At 42.6% G+C, this 19,156-nt stretch overlaps 1 protein-coding gene across 3 annotated transcripts in view; it reads right to left on the bottom strand.

The window, feature by feature from the left end:
* Window positions 1–19,156, bottom strand: part of LOC149141154 (nucleotide pyrophosphatase/phosphodiesterase-like) — a 346,054-nt gene that overhangs the window by 224,082 nt on the left and 102,816 nt on the right. The window lies entirely within an intron of this gene.

Raw genomic sequence — 19,156 nt, forward strand, 5'->3', positions numbered from 1 at the left:
AGTTGAGGGATAGGGTGCTCCAAGCAACACATGACTCACCATTATCCAAGCACCAGGGGTTCCAGAACACATATATGGCAGTCAGGGAGAGATTCACGTGAAAGGGCCTCAAGGGGGATGTGCTGAAGCACGTACAGGAGTGTGAGGCATGTCAGCGGAACAAGGGGGAGCTGATTCACCCTGTAGGATTGCTACAACCGCTTCCCATCCCCGAGGGGAAATGGGAAAGCATATCTATGGATTTCATCATAGGGCTCCCACAGTGCAGGGCAAGGACTACATTTATGTAGTGGTCGACTGGTTGACCAAATATGCCCACTTTTTCGCCATCCCCACCAGGTATTCGACTGCACAGGTTGCAGAGTTGTTCTTTAGGGAGGTCTTCCAATTGCACGAGCTCCCTAAGACCATTGTAAGTGACAGGGATAGCAGGTTCATGGGAGGTTTTTGGCAAGAGCTTTTCAGATTGGTGTGTACCGAGCTCACTCCTAGCACGAGATACCACCCCCAGATAGATGGCCAGACAAAGCGAGTTAATCAGTGGCTGGAGGGGTACTTGAGGAACTACGTGACAATACAGCAAAGGGCTTGGATTTGGTGACTGCATTTGGGCGAGTATTGCTACAAAACCACCCACCACATGTCCATTGGTATGACTCCTTTCCATGCTTTGTATGGATATGATGCATTATCTTTGTTGATGTTGTTTTTGGAGACAGTCGGGCCCCAAAGGCCAAAGATTGGATCCAAGAGAGCCAAGAGATCCTTAAGGCTCTCAAGGATAATTTCGTGACAACGCAGAACCAGCAGAAGGTGTATGCAGACCAGCACCAAACAGAGAGGCATTTCGAGGAGGGGGACTTGGTGTACCTCCATCTACAGTCGTACAGGCAGTCCACATTGAAGCAGAAGGGAGCCAAGAAGGTACAACCCTGCTTCAATGGGCCATATCAGGTGATCAGACGAGTTGGGGAGGTGGTCTATGAGTTGGAGCTACCTCCGGGGAGCAGGATTCACAATGTATTTCATGTCTCGTGCTTTAAAAAGGTGTTGGGGCAATAGGTGACAGCAGCAACAGAGTTACCCCAATGGATGACGAGGACCACTTGGTTTTGGAGCCCGAGACCATCTTGGAGAGGAGGGAGAGGAAGTTGAGGAGCAGGACCATCAGGGAGTTCTTAGTACGCTAGAAGAACTTGCCGGATGAGGATGCCACCTAGGAGGGTGAGCACATTTTCGAGCACCCAGTTTTGAGGTTGCTTGAGGGCAAGCAACATTTGGGAGGGGAGGACTGTCATGTCCCTTCTCAAACACATTTGTAACAAGGTGTCTCTACACATTTTTGGCTAAGGAAAAGGACCCAGCAGTTTCGACTTAGGGACTTAGGAGAAATTTCGGCTTAATTTGGTTGCTAGTGGAAGGTGGGGGCCACCCACGTGGGAATTCGAACTAGGCCATTCGAATGGCTTGGAGGGAATTCGAATTGTTGAATGGAGGGGCCCACATGAGGCAAGGAAGGCCCATGAAGATAAAAGGAGGAGGAGGCTCTCATTTGCATCATTCATTCACCTTGCAAATCGAATTTACTTGATTGTTTGCTCTGCTGCTTAGCCGAGTCAACTGGCTGTTTAGCCACGAATCTCTCAAGCGAGAGATTCAACCTTACCTTTGGGGGACCTTGAGTGCCCACCCTAGGAAGGCAGTTCCATTAGCGTTTTTAGGAGATTCGGGAGTTTGCTACAGCACCATCATTCAGCCACACACAGGAAATGTGTATTTCTAGGCCACCAGGAGAATACGCAGAAGGAGTTTGAGCCACAATAGATCAACCATTTGTTGGGAGAGCTAAGGAATCTGAAGAGCAACACTAGACTAGCATTTCTTGAGAGTTTTGGAGCCAAAGAAGCCAACAACCCAGCAGTTCGAATTCCAGGCCTGGGAGACAGCGCAGAGGGCCAGTCCAGCAATTTCGTGGGACTTGGGGGCAAGAGCTACAGCCCGGAAACTCATCCGGGAAGTCAGGGGATTTGTAGGAGGGATCAGCCCAGCACTTTTGGACACTTTCCAGGAGGTTTTACAGTCAGAATCCAGTAGGCTGAGTTTTGCAATTGCAGATGAAGTTGGGCTCCTTGGGGGTCAAATTTCAGAAGTCTGAACTAGCTAAATTCCTTCGTGGGTTTTTCTGGGTTTAAGCCAAGGAGTCAGGAGCTAGAATCTCATAATTTTCTGAGCATGGGAAGTGGGGTTTCCAGCCATTCGAAGTCGGCAGAAAGAGCATTTTTCTAGGCAGCGCAGTGCAGATTGGTGTAGCAGTTGTAGCAACCATTAGTTCAGCTATTACTCACCTGGGTTTGGCCATTCTTGTCCATTGAGGCAAGTCTAGGTGCACCATTCTATTTAGTATTGTATTTTGCTCTTCTAGAAGTAATAAAATGGCTCAGCGGTTCGTTATTTCCAGCGTTTACATGGGTGCTTGGTATCTATTTAGTTTTATATTTGTTGAACTGATTGTATGCTTGTATATCACTTATATTCCTACTTATGAACATTACAAAAAACCCTCTCCACTAAATGCAATAAAAATAACAAAAAAACACACTCAAATCCAAGCAAAAATCATGGAAAATATATGGGTGATAGAAACCCAACGAAAAACAAGAAAAAAACAAAAAAATAGTGCCAAATTTGATGCCCATACCTAAAAACCACGCCCTGCTAAAGAAACTTGGTCCAAACTTGAATTTTTTTTGCTTGGGATGCTAAATTCTTTCACTTTTCTCCTCTCTTACCCTTGTAGATGAGTTCTCCTCCTCCTTAGCTCTCACCTCTACCCTCTGTCTGCAAAATGAGAGAAAAAACCAAATCTTACCTTTAGAATCACTATGTCGCGCAGCCTGCGATTTTTTCATATCGACTCACGATTTTTTCAGCTTCAAAAAAACACTGATTTTATCAGATGATTTTATCGGCAATGCAAAAAAATTGCAATGTTCACAACATTGGTTTTTCTCACTCCAAAAAGGAGTGCGAATAGTTGTTCTAGAATCCGAGCAAGCAAAAGAGGGAGATTTCCACCTCAGGTCGAGATTTTGCAAACATGGCCTCGACAAGACTTAGAGATCAGGACAGATTGGATGTTGCATCCAACTATATCATCTGGAAGGCCAAGATGTCCTTTCTCCTAGATGAGCATGGTCTAAAGGCTTATGCAAATAACATTGTGGCAAAGCCTACAGACTAGCAGCAGCTAGCGAATTTCAGAAAGGAAATGGCTAAGGCGAAGCGGATGATTCTCGATGGAGTTCAAGATCATATAGTCTCACACATTGCGGCCAAGAACACAACCAAAGAGATGTGGGATGCTCTCGCAGGATTATATCAGAATCATTTCGAGTAGCAGAAGATGTTCCTGAAAGAGAAGTTGAGAAATATTCGAATGCAGAAGGGTGAAGGCATAAACCCCTTTCTCACCAGGATTTAGGATATCTGAGATGAGCTTGCATCTATAGGAGAGACGCCTCCACCTACAAAGATTGTGTGTTTGACCTGCAACAGTGTCACCGAGGAATGGGAGACCTTCGTCCAAGGTATTTTGGGATGAGATCAATTGCCAGGGTGGGACCAGATATGGGTTGATCTCACACTACGGAGATAAGGCGAACTCTAGTAAAGAGATCCATCAACGACAATAGCAGCAAAGGATCGAAGGGTGTAAAGGAGGAAGATAATGTGGCCCTTGCATTGAAAGGGAAAGAAAAAGGTCCCAGTCAGGGACAAGGCTAGCAACGAGAGAAGAAGAAGAAGGATTTGTCCAAGATCAAGTGCTTCAGGTGTGGCATGTTTGGCCACTACAATATCCAGTGTCCTCAGAGGAATAAGGATTCGAGCCAGAGATCGACTAGTAGGTCGCAGAGGAGTAAGGCAGTATTCCGATGGAAACTTCCAGTTTCAAAAGAGTCAAATTGAGGGAGTGTGAGTTTTCCCAGAGGGACTACGCAAGGACTGTGCAAGAAGCACTACAAGAGAAATTCAATCTAGTTGGAGGAGCAATCGATTCAGTAGCTGGTGGTCAGGATTTTGATCAGGAGAGGCAGTGAATCATTTCCAGATCCAGAGAGAAGCAGAGCTGCAGACTTTAGGAGTTTCCAGAGGCAGCAACAGCAAACCCTACACAAGCACTAAGCAGAGGTTGAAGGAGAAGGAAGTGCAAATTGCTGAGAGCTAGTTTCGAGAGCTGAGATCAGCTATGGGGTGAGGAAAAATCCTCACAAGAATTTTTCCAGTGATTCTCTCAGATTGGATTGCCAGTTTGGCATCCAAATTATTGTACTCAGATTTACTACTGCATAATAATAAAACCCTCATCTGTTGCACCAGTTTTCTCACATTGGGGTTTTTAGGGACAATTGTCCAAAAATAATGGTGTCATATTATGTGTGTGATTGCTCCAAACTCCTCAGTTCTACATATTTTATTTCCGCAGTGTAATTTTTATTTGTGAAGAATTGCAGTGTGAATTATTCGTTGTTTGTCGTAACAAATATACTGCTTAATAATTAACTAGTTAGAAGAATAATTTCCAGTTGTTGCATTTCAAGGAATTTTTACATCCTAGAAGACTTGCTACATAGCAAGCTAACTGAAAGCAATATTCCACGAAGCTTCTAGGACGAGGAAGTGCGGGAGCAGAGATACGCACAAGAGGGACATATATAAGCAACCCCAAAATTTCCCTGATATATATAAGCAACCCCAAAATTTAGGGAAATGGGGGGACATCAAAGTCATAAAAATTATAAAATTATTAAAAATTTATAAAAGTAAAAAATAAAATCCCAACAATATGTCAATAACTAAATAGTAAATCTTAATAATAATGAAATGTACATCTAAATTGAAATTCATCATTTCATATTATACTACTATGAATTATCATTTCTGCAATGTACATGTAAAAGTAAATTGAATCCATCAATTCATCATTTGGCATTATGCAAGGTACATCTAAATTAAATTCATCATTTGACAATTGAAATTATGCAATGCACATCTAAAAGTAAATTCATCATATGACAATGACATTATGCTGAAGTTTAAAACAATGCTATCAGAACCGGACTGGAACTGGTAAAAAAACAGACCAAAAAAAGGGTCACCAAAAACACATAAAATATTCAAATTTTAAAGAAAAACATATATATTCATGTGCATCCATATGAATCCAAACCATTTATACACAAATAAGAAAAAAATTCATTTATATAGCATCTAAGGGTGCACATAACCAAAATAGCAATTGGTGCAATCCATCTCTAAACCAAAAATACATCAACAAGCAAGCTCCATATAGCCTCTAGCATCCAAAAAAATCATGCTACAACAAATACCGACATATCAATAAAATCATTTACTATATTGGGATCTTCATCATCAATATCATCCTCTAAGCATTAAAATAAGATAGAAAAAGCATAGCATGTCAAGCCAAGATTTTGTTTGAGTGATGGGTACTTTTTTTAATTGGTTCATGATAGAGGAGTTCGAGAAAGAATGCCACTAACATCAAGGTACATAGAGGGCTTGGTGCTCTTGACTAATACTAGTTCCATACCCTCATACATGACAAAAGCCAATGGAGCGTGGTAATCCCCCTAAAAACTGTTAAGTTTGTTGGATTTTGAGTGAGATCTAAAATTCTACTTTCCCCATATGAAATTCAATGAGGTCAGAACCACTCTCAAACATCCTAAGTCATTTCATGGTAATGTTAAAAGTAAAAGTGGCATTCTCCTTTATCTCCTTTATCTTTCATTTTGAACCTTTTACTTTAAGAATTTAACATTACCATGAATTAAATAGCATTAGTAGGGCAATATGGTCAAATACTAGGCTTCCCTTGTCATAAATCATTGCCTTTTTGAAAAAACATTGCATTCAAAAAGTCCTTGACAACAAAGTATAAAATCGACGTCCCCCCTTGCATATCCCCGCCCGCCCTACAAGGGAAACGTGTTCCCTCACTAGGGAAATGTTTCCCCCAGTGTTTCCCCACATTTCCCCAAAAGGTGTGTTGATTTCTGGTAGCATCGGATGTGCTCTAAGCCTCAAAATTTGTAGGGAGGCTAGGAAACATGTATTCCAGAATACCTAGAAATCGTTTTGGAGAATTCCACCCAAAGACAATTTTATTAAAATAATTAATTGTTTTTAATGGATGCCTAAGTCTAAACTTAGGAAATTAAAATAATTAAAGGGTATTTAATTAACTGGGTGTGAAACGTCTAGAAGAATATGAGGATCAAGTCAAAATGATCTGAGCCATGGATTAGAATCTAATCTGGGCCGTTGATTGATCAACAAGAGGATTATAAGAAGGACTTCGATGAGCATTTGGAAAGTATACCAGGCAGATACTTAGTAGCCCAAGTAGATCGATTTTCTCACTCGCTGAAGTTCGGCAAGAAGAAATCGAATTAGAGGGTGAGTTGCAGGTGAGAGGGAAAGGGTATCAGCAATAGTCGAGAGTGCAGGAAATGGCAGGAACAGGTAGCGCAAAATAGGGACGCAAATCACCAACGCAGAGGCGGTAACGCAGGGACAGCACAGTCACTGCACAGAGGGTGATGCAGTGTGGTCAGCGTGAGGGCAGAAAGTCCTCTCAAGTGTAAGAAATTCACTATGGAGTGGAGAAATTTGTTTGTAAAATTTCTCTCGGTGATTCTTTTATTCTTCTATCCGTAGATTGTACATGAGATTTTGCAGAAGAATAATAAAAGAAACCCTTATCTGCTGCACTAGTTTTCCCAGATTGGGTTTTTCTGGGGACAATTGTCCAAAAGCAATTGGGTTAATGTGTTATTGTTGTGCTATTATTTTCCTTACATTTATTTTCTGTAGTAATTAATTTGTGAACACTGAAGTTTATGTATTTTTCGTAGACAACTGCAAATAATTTGTTTCAATAAATTAACAAACTGAAGAAATATTATCAGTGGCTGTAGTAGGATTTAGAATTTCCAAATCTTCACATGGTATTGGAGCGAAGGTGAAGCAAGAGAGCAGACCGGAAGAGCCCAGCATTGAAGAGTTCTCCCACATTGAGTTTTTCCGGGGACAATTGTCCAAAAACAACTGTGTTAATGTGTTATTGTTCTGCTAGTATTTTCCTTACATTTATTTTCTGCCGTAAATAATTTGTGAAGACTGCAATGTATGTATTTCAATATTTTTCGTAGACAACTGCAAATAATTTGTTTCAATAAATTAACACATAGAAGAAATATTATCAATTGCTGCAGTAGGATTTGGAATTTCCAGATTTTCACATGGTATTGGAGCGAATGTGAAGCAAGAGAGCAGACCGAAAGAGCCCAGCGTTGAAGAGAAGAAGGGAGATCGAAGTGTTGCGTAGGCAACAGATCGAATCCCCAGAGGGATTGCGCAGTCCAAGCCAAGAGGGCAAGATTCTCGAGGAAAATCTCTCTCTGAGTGAGTTGACAAAGAGGTAAGATTTCCAGTTCGTGATTTGTCAGTGGCAAAGGGAGCAGCGCAGCAGCAGATCCAGCGCAGAGCAGTCTTCAGGTGGGACGCAGTTTTCTGCAGTAGTTGCTGGGGCAGAAAAACGTCAGGAGAAGGAGAATAGCACAAAACAACATGGATAGTCAAGATGTATTATCTTCCAGATTGGAAGAAGAATTCGCATGTTTGTCAAGTTCAGCATCAGCAGGTGTTTGGTATATTGATAGCGGGGCTTCAGCTCACATGACTGGAGTACAAGAGTACTTCTCTAGCTATCAAGAAGAGCAGATGGACTTCCAGATCACTATGGGAAACAGAACGAAGTGTACTCCAGTAGGGAGAGGCACCATAGCATTTCAGACGAAAGCAGGAACCAACATAAGAGCCACTAATGTACTGCATGTGTCGGGGTTAGGAATGAATCTAATTTCAGTGTCCCAATTACAGACAAGGGGTACGATGTATACTTCATTGGAAGGAAAGTGTATGTCAAACATCCCAGCTAGAAGAAGAAGAGACAAATTGGAGCTCGAAGCAACAAATTGTATAGATTGCAGCTCGAATCTCCAATGGCACTGATAGGCAATAATCATAATGGGGAAAAGGAACTGAATGAACTATGGCACAGGCGAATGGGACACCTACACCATGAAGCATTGACAAAGCTCAGAGAGACTATTACAGGAGTTACAGTTCTCAGTACTAAGCATGATGATGTATGCAGAGGATGCGTACTAGGGAAATACGTTAAGGCAGCTTTTCCTGGAAGTGACAACAGAGCAAGAAGCGTGTTGGGATTGATACACTCAGATATTTGTGGCCCGATGTCCATGAAAGCTCTTAGCAGTGGCGAGTAATTTGTCACCTTTATTGATGATCACTCTAGAAAACCTGGATCTATTTCTTAAAGACCAAGGATGAGGTCTTTGATCGGTTTAGAGAGTTTAAGGCTCTTGTAGAAAACATGACAAGGAAAAAGATAAAGGTATTGCGTTCAGATAATGGTGGAGAATATACGGATAAAAACTTCACATATTTCTGCGCAAAGGAGGGCATCAAAAGGGAGTGAACAACTCCATACAATCCACAGCAGAATGGAGTAGCGGAGTGGAAGAATAGAACAATTGTCAGGGTAGCAAAGGCTATGTTATATGACTAGGACTTGCCTAGATTCTTATGGGAAGAGGCATGCAACACAGTGATGTATATCCAGAATAGAACTCCTCATAGAGCATTCGGGAAGAAAACGCCTGAAGGAGTCTTCACAGGGAAAAAGTCGGAGATGAGTCATCTCAGAATTTCGGAAGTGTGGCATATTGTCACATTCTAGACGAGAAGCATAGTAAGTTGGATCTAACTGCATAAAAGGGGTACCTCGTAGGGTATAGCAAGACCTCAAAAGCATATAGAATCTACCTTCCAAGCAACAGGAAAATTGTAGTAAGACGAGATGCAAAGTTCATGGAAGATAGAGCTTTCAGAAAATCTCAAGAGATATCAGCAAAAGATCAATCAGTAGATGTTCCATTAGTCCAACAGTAGCAGGGGCAGCAGGAAGGATAAGCAGGGGGACAGATATTAGGATCGAGTACCGTAACCAGCACCAATATTTCCTCAGGAGTAGGAGATCCAGGCAGTTCTCAGCAGATGGAACAGCAGGAACAAGAGGAGGATTTGATTGAGCCTCCCACCACCAGTAGTAGAACCAGCAGGGAAGTACAACAAATGCTGAGGGATGCAGAGGAGTTTGTCGAAGCTCCTAGAACCGACAAAAGGTAGCGTAGGCATCGTGACAGGTGCCAAGCCTTGGTAGCACAAGTTGAAGAACCCTCCAATTTTCAGGAAATCGTACAACACCAAGTTTGGGTGGATGCCATGGTAGAAGAGTATAGTTTTATCATGACGAATGATGTCTGGGAAGTGGTACCTAGACCAAAGGATAGATCAGTTGTAGGATCAAGGTGGATCTACAAGATCACGTATGTTGCAGATCGCAGTACAGAGAAGTACAAGGCTAGGTTTGTGGCAAGGGGTACACACAAAAGGAAGGAATGGATTATGAGGAGACCTTCGCCCCAGTAGCTAGATATACCTCTATCAGATTTGTTATATCCCTAGCAGCTCAAACGGGATGGGAAATTCACCAGATGGATGTCAAGACAACAGTCTTGAACGGGGTGATAAAAGAAGAAGTGTATATAGAACAACCTGAAGGCTTCGAGACTCATGAAAAGAGAACTCATGTATGCAAGTTAAAGAAAGCCTTGTATGGGTTCAAGTAGTTACCCAGAGCATGGTATGGTCGGATTGATAGTTATTTGCAGCAGTTGGGATTCATCAAGAGTGAGGTTGATCCCAATCTCTACTATATATTGTGTTGAAATTTCTAAATGTTACCCATTAGAAATCCTACTGCATTATCTGGTTTATTTCACCTACTTGTTTATTCCTTAACAAGTTATTTATTCATATAAATACAGAAAATAAACACAAATGCAACCTTAACTCATATATAGATCAACAACTGAAATACTAGACAAACACACAAGGGACACCGTTATTTTTGGACAATCATCCCTAGAAAAACCTAATGCGAGAAAACTAGTGCAGCAGTTTTGAGGGTTTTATTATTAAGCAGCTTTCTTGAGTACAACTAGGGTGCCAAACTGGCTCACCCAACAGAGATTTCTACATGGCAGTAATACCTCTTCTTGGAAGCAGATATTCAGCTTCTCAGCACTAGTTTGCCCCACGAAAATCCTTCTGGCGCTTCTCCAAGGCTTGGCATCAGCCCATCTAGCCTCTGCATAGCTCTGGAACCCCCTGCATCAACCCTCTACCTCTCTGCGTCATCTCTCTGGCCTTCTGCGTCACCCACACAGGCCCCTCAGCCTCTGCGCAGTCTCTAGCTGCCTCTACGTGGCTCCTACTACGTCTGTGTAGCCTCCTCATCACTACATTAACCCTCTGGCACTATCTCTGCCTCTCTTCTATGTACTCACTACCCCTCGCTGCAACTCAGACCACTTGTTCAAATTTTCTCAGCAAACCCCGCTCCAAAAAATCGAACTGACTGATCAATCTTGGTGTATCTCCAACTGACCCTCAAGCCTCCTCTTATACTTTTCCTGTTGAGTCTTCAACAACCGAGATTAAGTCCCTAATCAACTGCTAAGATTAGATTTGGCTTGATCCATGTCATTTAGAACATTCTCACCCAGTTTTATATTAATACCCATTAATATTTTAATTTCCTAAATTTAGACTTAGGAACCCCATTAAAAATACTAATTATTTTAATATCTCTCTAACCGGGTGGAATTTCCCCAAACCACTTCTGGGGCTTGGAAGTCTCATGTGCTTTAGCCTCTCCACCAATTTTCATGGCTACAGCACATCCGATGCTACCACAAATCAACACTCCCTCTTAGCGAGGAATGTGCTCTAGTAATGCTCCACCACTGAACATCACAATGATCCTACAGCATCGGTACTTGTGTTGGCCTGGTGCCCAACATCCACTACACTGCTGCCTTCTGTGTTGCTGCCTATGGCTCTACCACTGCCACTGCTACTGCTACATCTATACTACTGCTCTCTCTCAACTTGTTGCATCATGTTGCCTATAGCACTACCACTGCTAATTGTTGCACTTCAACTCAGTTACTGAGAAGTAAGTAACTGATCTACCCAACTACTGACATCCTTGTCAATCCGGAAGCCTCCTGATGTTGAAGCAACCTCTGCTATTATCTTGTGCTCCCTCTGTTGCCTCTGCGTTGCTGCAGACACCTTTGTGCCTCTCACACTGTTGCAACCTCCTTTGTGCCTCTCTGCACTGCTGCAACCACCTCTGTGCCTCTCGCACTGCTGCAACCCCCACTGCACTGCTACAAACCTTTGCACTCTAGCACTGCCTTGTTGCTCCATCCGCAACTTGCTTCTACCGACATCCGTCATCCTGCCACTGTCACTCGGGGCTCCCGTAGCTGGATATGATCCAAGAGTTTAGGTACCTCAAAGATCTTGCCCCTCATCTTCTATAATCCTCCTAACTACAGCTCGATGTCTCCCCGCCTCTTCTCTAGAGGTGCATGAGTACTCATGGCACAGTCGTCATCCGTCTCGACTTCTTTCTCCACCTTAGCCGGAGCTGCCTTGGAGTCAGACGCCTCTCCCTTATTCTTCTTCCTGGGACACTGAGTTTCATAATGACCCAGCTCCCCACAATGGAAGCACTTCACCTTAGAGATGTCCTTCATCTTCCTCTTCCCTTGTTGTCCCGCAGATGCCGGAGCTACATCCTCCTCCTCTTTCTTGATTCGACCTCCTTTGCTGCTACTTCCCGCCTTGGTCAATCGTCTGATCTCTTCTTGGCGAAGAGTTGCCCACATCTCTTCCCATCTTGGAAGATCAACTCTGCCCAAAATGATTTTGACAAATGTCTCCCAATCCTCAAAGACTGCATTCAAGGCGGTCCTCACCATGAACTCCTGATCCGGTGTGGCCCCTATGGAAGTTGGTCCTGAATCTCTTGCAACCTGCTGAGGTATAGATCTATCTGCTCCCCCTTCTGCATCTGATACAATCGCAGTTGATTCTCCAACAACATCTTCCTCTGCACGGAAGTGCCCTGATACAATGTCGTCAAGGTATCCCACATCTCCTTTGTCGTGTTCTTCTCAGCAATATGCGGTACTACATGATCCTTGACCCCATCAAGGATTATGCACTTTGCCTTCGCCATTGCATCCTCATACCTTTCATTATCAGCTGGGTCGACTGGGATAGCCACGGTTCTCAAGGCGAAGCCCTTGATGCGATGTCTATCCAGAACAAACAGGATCCTAGCCTTCTAGATGACAAAGTTGGAGGCCCCGTCCAACCTATCCTGATCCCTCGGTCCGTTCATTGCCATGTCCACTCCTCTTCTGGACTCCCTCTGAGTCTCGACTTCCCTCCTGGAAGTTCTCTCCTAGACTCCCTCTAAGTCTCGATTTCCTTGCTGGAAATCTTCCCGCCAACTATCGATCTACTCCTCTCCGATCCTCTTTGCAACTACAACTCGAATCTAGATTTTTTGGCTAGAAATCCGTCAAGGCAGCGACTCCCTCTACCTTGGTTCTGTCTCGTTAGGTATTGTTCTGCTTCGACAGCAATAGCACCCTACCAGCTTCCCAATCCACAATCTGCCCACAACTCCCTAGGCCCGGCAACTGAAGAAACTAAGCCTTTCAGCTCTGGGCAATCCCGGCAATGGCTGAATTACTCCTCTGGCCAACTTTGTCAAGCCTACCTGACTGAGTAGGATGACATGGCTCTTCGTGAGCCTCTTCTGCCTCTCTTTGCCTCTGTGTTGGCCCTCTCTCTAGCTTGAAATGATGACGCAGACCCTCAGCGTCACTCCTTCTTTGTTGCCTTCTGCTTAGGAACAACTCTGTCTCTCAGGATAGTGGTTTCTGCTGCAAATTTTCTGATTTTTGCTAGTGCCTTCAGTTCTCCTGTGATCTGCAATGCTCTGATACCATGTTGAAATTTCTAAATGTTACCCATTAGAAATCCCTACTGCATTATCTGGTTTATTTCACCTACTTGTTTATTCCTTAACAAGTTATTTATTCATATAAATACTGAAAACAAACACAAATGCAGCCTTAACTCGTATACAGATCAACGACTGAAATACTAGATGAACACACAAGGGACATCGTTATTTTTGGACAATCGTCCCTAGAAAAACCCAATGCGAGAAAACCGGTGTAGCAATTTTGAGGGTTTTATTATTAAGCGGCTTTCTTGAGTACAACTAGGGTGCCAAACTGGCTCACCCAACAGAGATTTCATCACGATAGTAATACCTCTTCTCGGAAGCAGATATTCAGCTTCGCAGCACTAGTCTGCCCCACGAAAATCCTTCTGGCACTTCTCTAAGGCTCTGTGTCAGCCCAACTAGCCTCTGCATAGCTCTGGAACCCCCTGCATCAGCCCTCTGCCTTTGTGTGTCAGCTCTCTGGCCTTCTGCGTCAGCTCTCCGTTCTTTTGCGTCACCCACGTAGGCCCCTCAGCCTCTGCGCAGTCTCTAGCTGCCTCTGCATAGCTCCTACTGCGTCTGCGTAGCCTCCTCAGTCACTGTGCTGATGCTCTGGCACTATCTCTGCCTCTCTGCTATGTACTCACTACCCCTCGCTGCAACTCATATCACTTGTTCGAATTTTCTCAGCAAACCCCACTCCAGAAAATCGAATTGACTGATCAATCTTGGTTTATCTCCAACTGACCCTCAAGCCTCCTCTTATACTTTTCTTGTTGAGTCTTCAACGGCCGAGATTAAGTCCCTAATCAACGGCTAAGATTAGATTTGGCTTGATCCATCTTATTTAAAACATTCTCACCCAGTTTTATATTAATACCCATTAATATTTTAGTTTTCTTAAGTTTAGACTTAGGAACCCCATTAAAAATATTAATTATTTTAATATCTCTCTAAACGGGTGGAATTTCCCCAAACCATTTCTAAGTCTTGGATATCTCATGTGCTTTAGCCTCTCCACCAATTTTCATGGCTAGAGCACATCCGATGCTACGACAAATCAACATTCCCTCTTAGCGAGAACTGTGCTCTAGTAATACTCCACACTGAGTATCACACTGATTATCCGGCACCGGTCCCTGTACTAATGCTAGGCCTCCCCTTCCAACATCCTTTGCACTACTGCATCCTGTACTACTGCCCATGGCCCTGCCACTGCCACTGCTGCATCCGTATGACAACTCCCTCTGCATCCGTGCTGCTGTTAGTCCATCCTCCCAGCACTACATCTGCACTACATCCCCTCTCATCATGCTGCATCGTGCTTCTGCATACTGCTACTGGACTATAACTCAGTTACTGAGAAGTAAGTAACTGATCCACCCAACTTTTGACATCCCTGTCAGGCTAGAAACACTCCCAATGTTGAAGCTCCCTCTATTGCTAACAAGTTCTCCCTCTACTGACCTTTGCGCCGCTGCAACAACTCCCTGCATCTTGCACTGTTGCACACCTCTCTGTGCCATCCTGCACTAGTGCAACACTCCTGTGCCTCTCGCACTGTTGCAGCCTACTAGCCTCGCGCTTCCCGGGGACTCCTGCACTGTAGCACTCTCTATTGCTTCATCCGCATCCGTCTCTACCTACATCTGTTAGTCCTGCTACTCCTCTTCGGGGCTCCCGTAGCAAGGTATAATCCAAGAGGTTGGGTGCCTCTGCCCCTCATTGCTTGTAGCCCTCCTGACTACAGCTCGATGTCTCCCCACTTCTTCTCAAGTGGCACATGAACACTCATGGCACAATCATCATCCTCCTCAACTTCTTTCTCCGCCCTCACTGGCGCTGCCTTCGAGTTAGAAATCCCTCCCTTACTCTTTTTCCTCGGATAATGGTTCGCATAGTGACCCAATTCCCCATAATGGAAGCACTTGACCTTGGAAATACTCAATAAACAACAGAAATGGGAACGAACTAAGCCATTTTATTTACTAATGGAGCAATGTATGATAGTATGGAAATAGCACATGGGCTTGCCTCATGGGCAAGCTAGACAGAACCCAGGTGTCGACAGTAATCCCAAATGCAAGAAAGCAACTGCTCCTCTAAAAATTTGCATTGTCTCTCGGCTACGGCAACTACTGGCTAGAAAGGAGTTGCAAGAAACCCCATCTCCGGTGCTCAAAAAATTCTAAAATTTCAGCCACAAGCTCCTTGGCCAAAACACAGAAAAACTCAGAAAGGGTTTGGCCTATCTCCAAGCCAAAGTCGAACACACAAAATGGTGCAAATTCCCTAGCTAACTTTCAATTCACCCTGTTATAAGAATTAGGATTTCAAGCCCGAAAATCACTTGGAAAATTCTGAAATTTCAGCCATGGACTCCTCTCACAAAACCCACAAAAACCCAGAAATGGTTTGGCCTGATTTTGACCTCCCAAAATCGACCTCCAAAAGGCATTACGCATTCCCCAACAATTCTACACTGTCTGTTGCAAAGATACAGATGAAAACCCCACCTCCATTGCTTAGAAAATTCTGCAAATTTATATTTGAGGTTGTTGTCAAAAACCCATAAATGGTTTGGCCTGGTTTTGACCTTCCAAAATTGACCCCCAAAAGGCCCTACACCCTCCAAATCTACTGAAACACACTGCCTGCCAATACACCAGCAAAATCCTTCTCAAACACTTCGGAAAGGTAGCAATCAACTCCACCAATACTTCCCTTATTTCTCCCAGCAAGCAATAGCCCTCTGGAAGAATGTTACAATGGCCACACTAGATACACTACTGTGTCCTCCAGAAATACGCACTGCTGCTGCGAACTGAATACAAATGCTGGAAATCTCTCTACAAATATCCTCCAGATGATAATGGATGAACCTCTCTAGGGTGGCACTCGAAGTCCCCCAAAGAAAGGGTGAGTTCTCCGCTTGGAAAACTCTTGCTAAACAGCAAGTGACCCGGCTAAACAGCTCGAGCAACAAAATCGAATTCAATACGCCAAGAATGATGAAATGAGGAATGTTGCCTTCCTTTTATAGATTTCATGGAGTCTTTTTCCCTCCATTTTTCCTTCATGGGTCCCTCACTAAGCCATCAATTTTCCCTCTCATGCAATTCGAACTATTGGCTTAGGAAGTGCTTATTTTCCTTGTGTGAACAAAACCAAAATAACTTACTTCTAACTCCTAAGTCTCCTAATAAAATCAAATGGGTCCCATCTCCTCCAAAATTGGCCCCAAAATGTAGAAATAAATCAAGTTCCAAAATAATTTAGGAAGGGAGATTACACAAAGATGCACCAGATTTAAGCGACTCACATCAGCAAGCAACTATGACGCAAACAATCCTAAGATTAGCAAGAAAAGCTTACGAAGATAAGTTACTTAAGCCCTTAAATGAATGATGTTACTCCTTTGAGTTATTAGGCTTATTTCAATATGTTTTTTTAGATAAATATGTCAATGAAAACAATGTTGTAACAATTATATCAAACCTGAAACTTTCAAATCAGACCTCTGCAATTTCAAATCAGACCTTGAAAATCATATGACAGCCACCATAAGACAATAAAATTGATAGATCAAACCCTTGTAATTTATTTTTGATGCCTTGTATGAATTATTAGCTTAACTTGTGGGTTATTTAGGCTTGTATTATGATAATTATGCCACTGTTATATCAATATACCAGATCTTATATAAATTATGCAGTCAATTAAAATGAAATATGAAGGCAATAGAAGCAAACCCCAAGGTCTAATGGCCTATGCCAAGTTTGGAGATGTGAGAGAAATCACTCCTCAACACCTGCACTCACAAAATGTTAGCTCAAAATCCAAAGATCAGACCTTTATGACTGCTGCAATCACAAATTATTAGCCCAAATACACATGCAAATAGTAGATCAGCCTTGAAGAGAACTAGCTAACAAGGCTAGGGCTCGAAATTTGAAGTTTTGACCATAAACAAATGATGTTTAGCCCTTGAAAGACCTGCAACACAAATATTAGCTTGAAATATGATAGATTGATGGCAAAAATGATATGTAGATCACTTCAAACCCTTGCCAAGCTTACCATAAGCCTTCAAACACAAAGTATTAGTGCCTAATCAAGTGCCAAACTCAAAAAAATCCCAAAAATGATTGTGTCTAGGGAAACTAAGGTCGAATAGGCCTACAGCTAAGAGGAAAGGCCCTCCTTAGGGCTGCAGCTTCCAGGATAATCCCTCAAAGGGGCTGTCGCTAGGGGAAAAGGCCCTAATAGGGTTGCAGCTAAGGGAGAAGAGGCCCCTAAGGCCTGCGGCCAGCCTCCAAGAGGCTTGAAACCCTCATGACACCCTGCAACAACAATATTAGCTCAAAAAATGATGAACTTTACCTCCAAAAACCCTCAATGGAAAAATCCAGCGACGAAACCCCAGTTGCAGCAACAAAATAGGCCTTTAGGCCTAGCGTTTTGTCCTCTAGCCTCAACGTCCAAAAATGGAGACCTGGGTTTTGTAGATTGGGGCCCAATAAGGGCCTATACACTTCAAAGCCCCACAAAGAATCTTCCCAAATGAAAACGTTGGCCAAAAATGGGTAAAAACCCTCAAAACCCCAATCACTGAGTAAGAAACTTTAGATCTGCAAAATAACTCACTTCTTCTCCAAATCGATGGGGTTTTCACCTGCAAAAGGTCTCTAAACACAAGATCCTAACAACTAGAAATTATATCTAGACAACCCACGAACTTTTGATGATTTTCCACTTGGAGAGAATTTAATTTCTCTCAAATTAATTTTTGACTCAGATTTAATTAATTTTCTGGTTAATCATTTCTTTTTATTTTTTCCATAAAAAATAATTAAAAGACTCAAGAGGCGATTAATTTTTTTCGACCCTCAAATATTTTAGCCATGGTGTCTAACTATGAGTAACCATGCACTAAAATATTTTTACAAGATATTACAATTTAATTCAACTCTTAGAAAGGGAAATACACATTTAGACATAGACCCTCAAGACACTACCCAATTTCTGCGACACAATATGATCTGTATGAAAAATACATAGACTCGATAAACAATAGGACTCACCTAAGACCTTGTCAATGAGTTCCACCCTAGCTTTGGGGTTATAACTGGGAGAAAAACTTTGCCGATTATCCGTGTTTACAAACACACATAATTCGGGGAGGTTAAAAAACTTCCTCGGATGAAACCTTTTGAGGAGTATCATAGGCTTACCTAGGTGTTATTACATGGCTTAACAATCATACTATAATCATTTACAATATAAACTTGCAGAATTTGGGTTTACAATCACTGAATGATGCTGAATGACGATAATGATCTTTGAAAAATTTGTCCATTGCCTTGTACTTTGCTTCTCGGACTGTTGACAAAAGTGTGGTCAACAGAGCCTAAATTGACTTGCAGAAGTCACTAGAATAATTTTCCGGAGGTTTGCTAATTTACAGCAAACATTTGTAATTTCTCCATGACAGATTTTGCTAAAGAGTTAATAAAAATACTCATCTGCGGAACTGGTTTTCCCCGAACTGGAGTTTTTCCAGGTACATTTGTCCAAACCTATTGGTGTTCATTATTTGTGCGTGTGAGCAATTATTTCTCAGTTCCTGTGGTTTATTTATTTTTCGTGAAGTTGCAGTAGTGTTTTGTTCAGTATTTGCTGCAATTATTTTGCAGAAGACAAATAATCTAATTTTATAGGTGAATAATAACCAGTGACTGCAGCATTACTAAAATTTCACATAAAGATCATCTATGTTTCATGGCATGGAAAGCTTAGGAGACGCAAAAGCATTCCCAACATAGAACAATGACAATTCATAATAGACATCTCTTTCAATAAACATCCTTTATCATGGATGTCGACCTTTGCTAATCAATCCAAATGCAAGTTGTGAATCAAGAGTCACGGAGAGGCTCATTGTTCCACCCTAGCATCACACGGAGGTTGAGCCAAGTCAATCATAACATGGAACCAACCACCACCAAGAAAGAACAATTATCCTAAATTAAATATTGCCATTTTGGAGACTGGTCCTCAGAATAAGAATAATGAAGGTCATTGTTGGAATGCTTTGTTGGTTAAGGT

Source organism: Pinus tabuliformis, chromosome X, assembly GCF_031772625.1.
Source record: "Pinus tabuliformis cultivar Carrire ecotype Pingquan chromosome X, CPIR1, whole genome shotgun sequence".
Lineage (NCBI taxonomy): Eukaryota > Viridiplantae > Streptophyta > Pinopsida > Pinales > Pinaceae > Pinus > Pinus tabuliformis.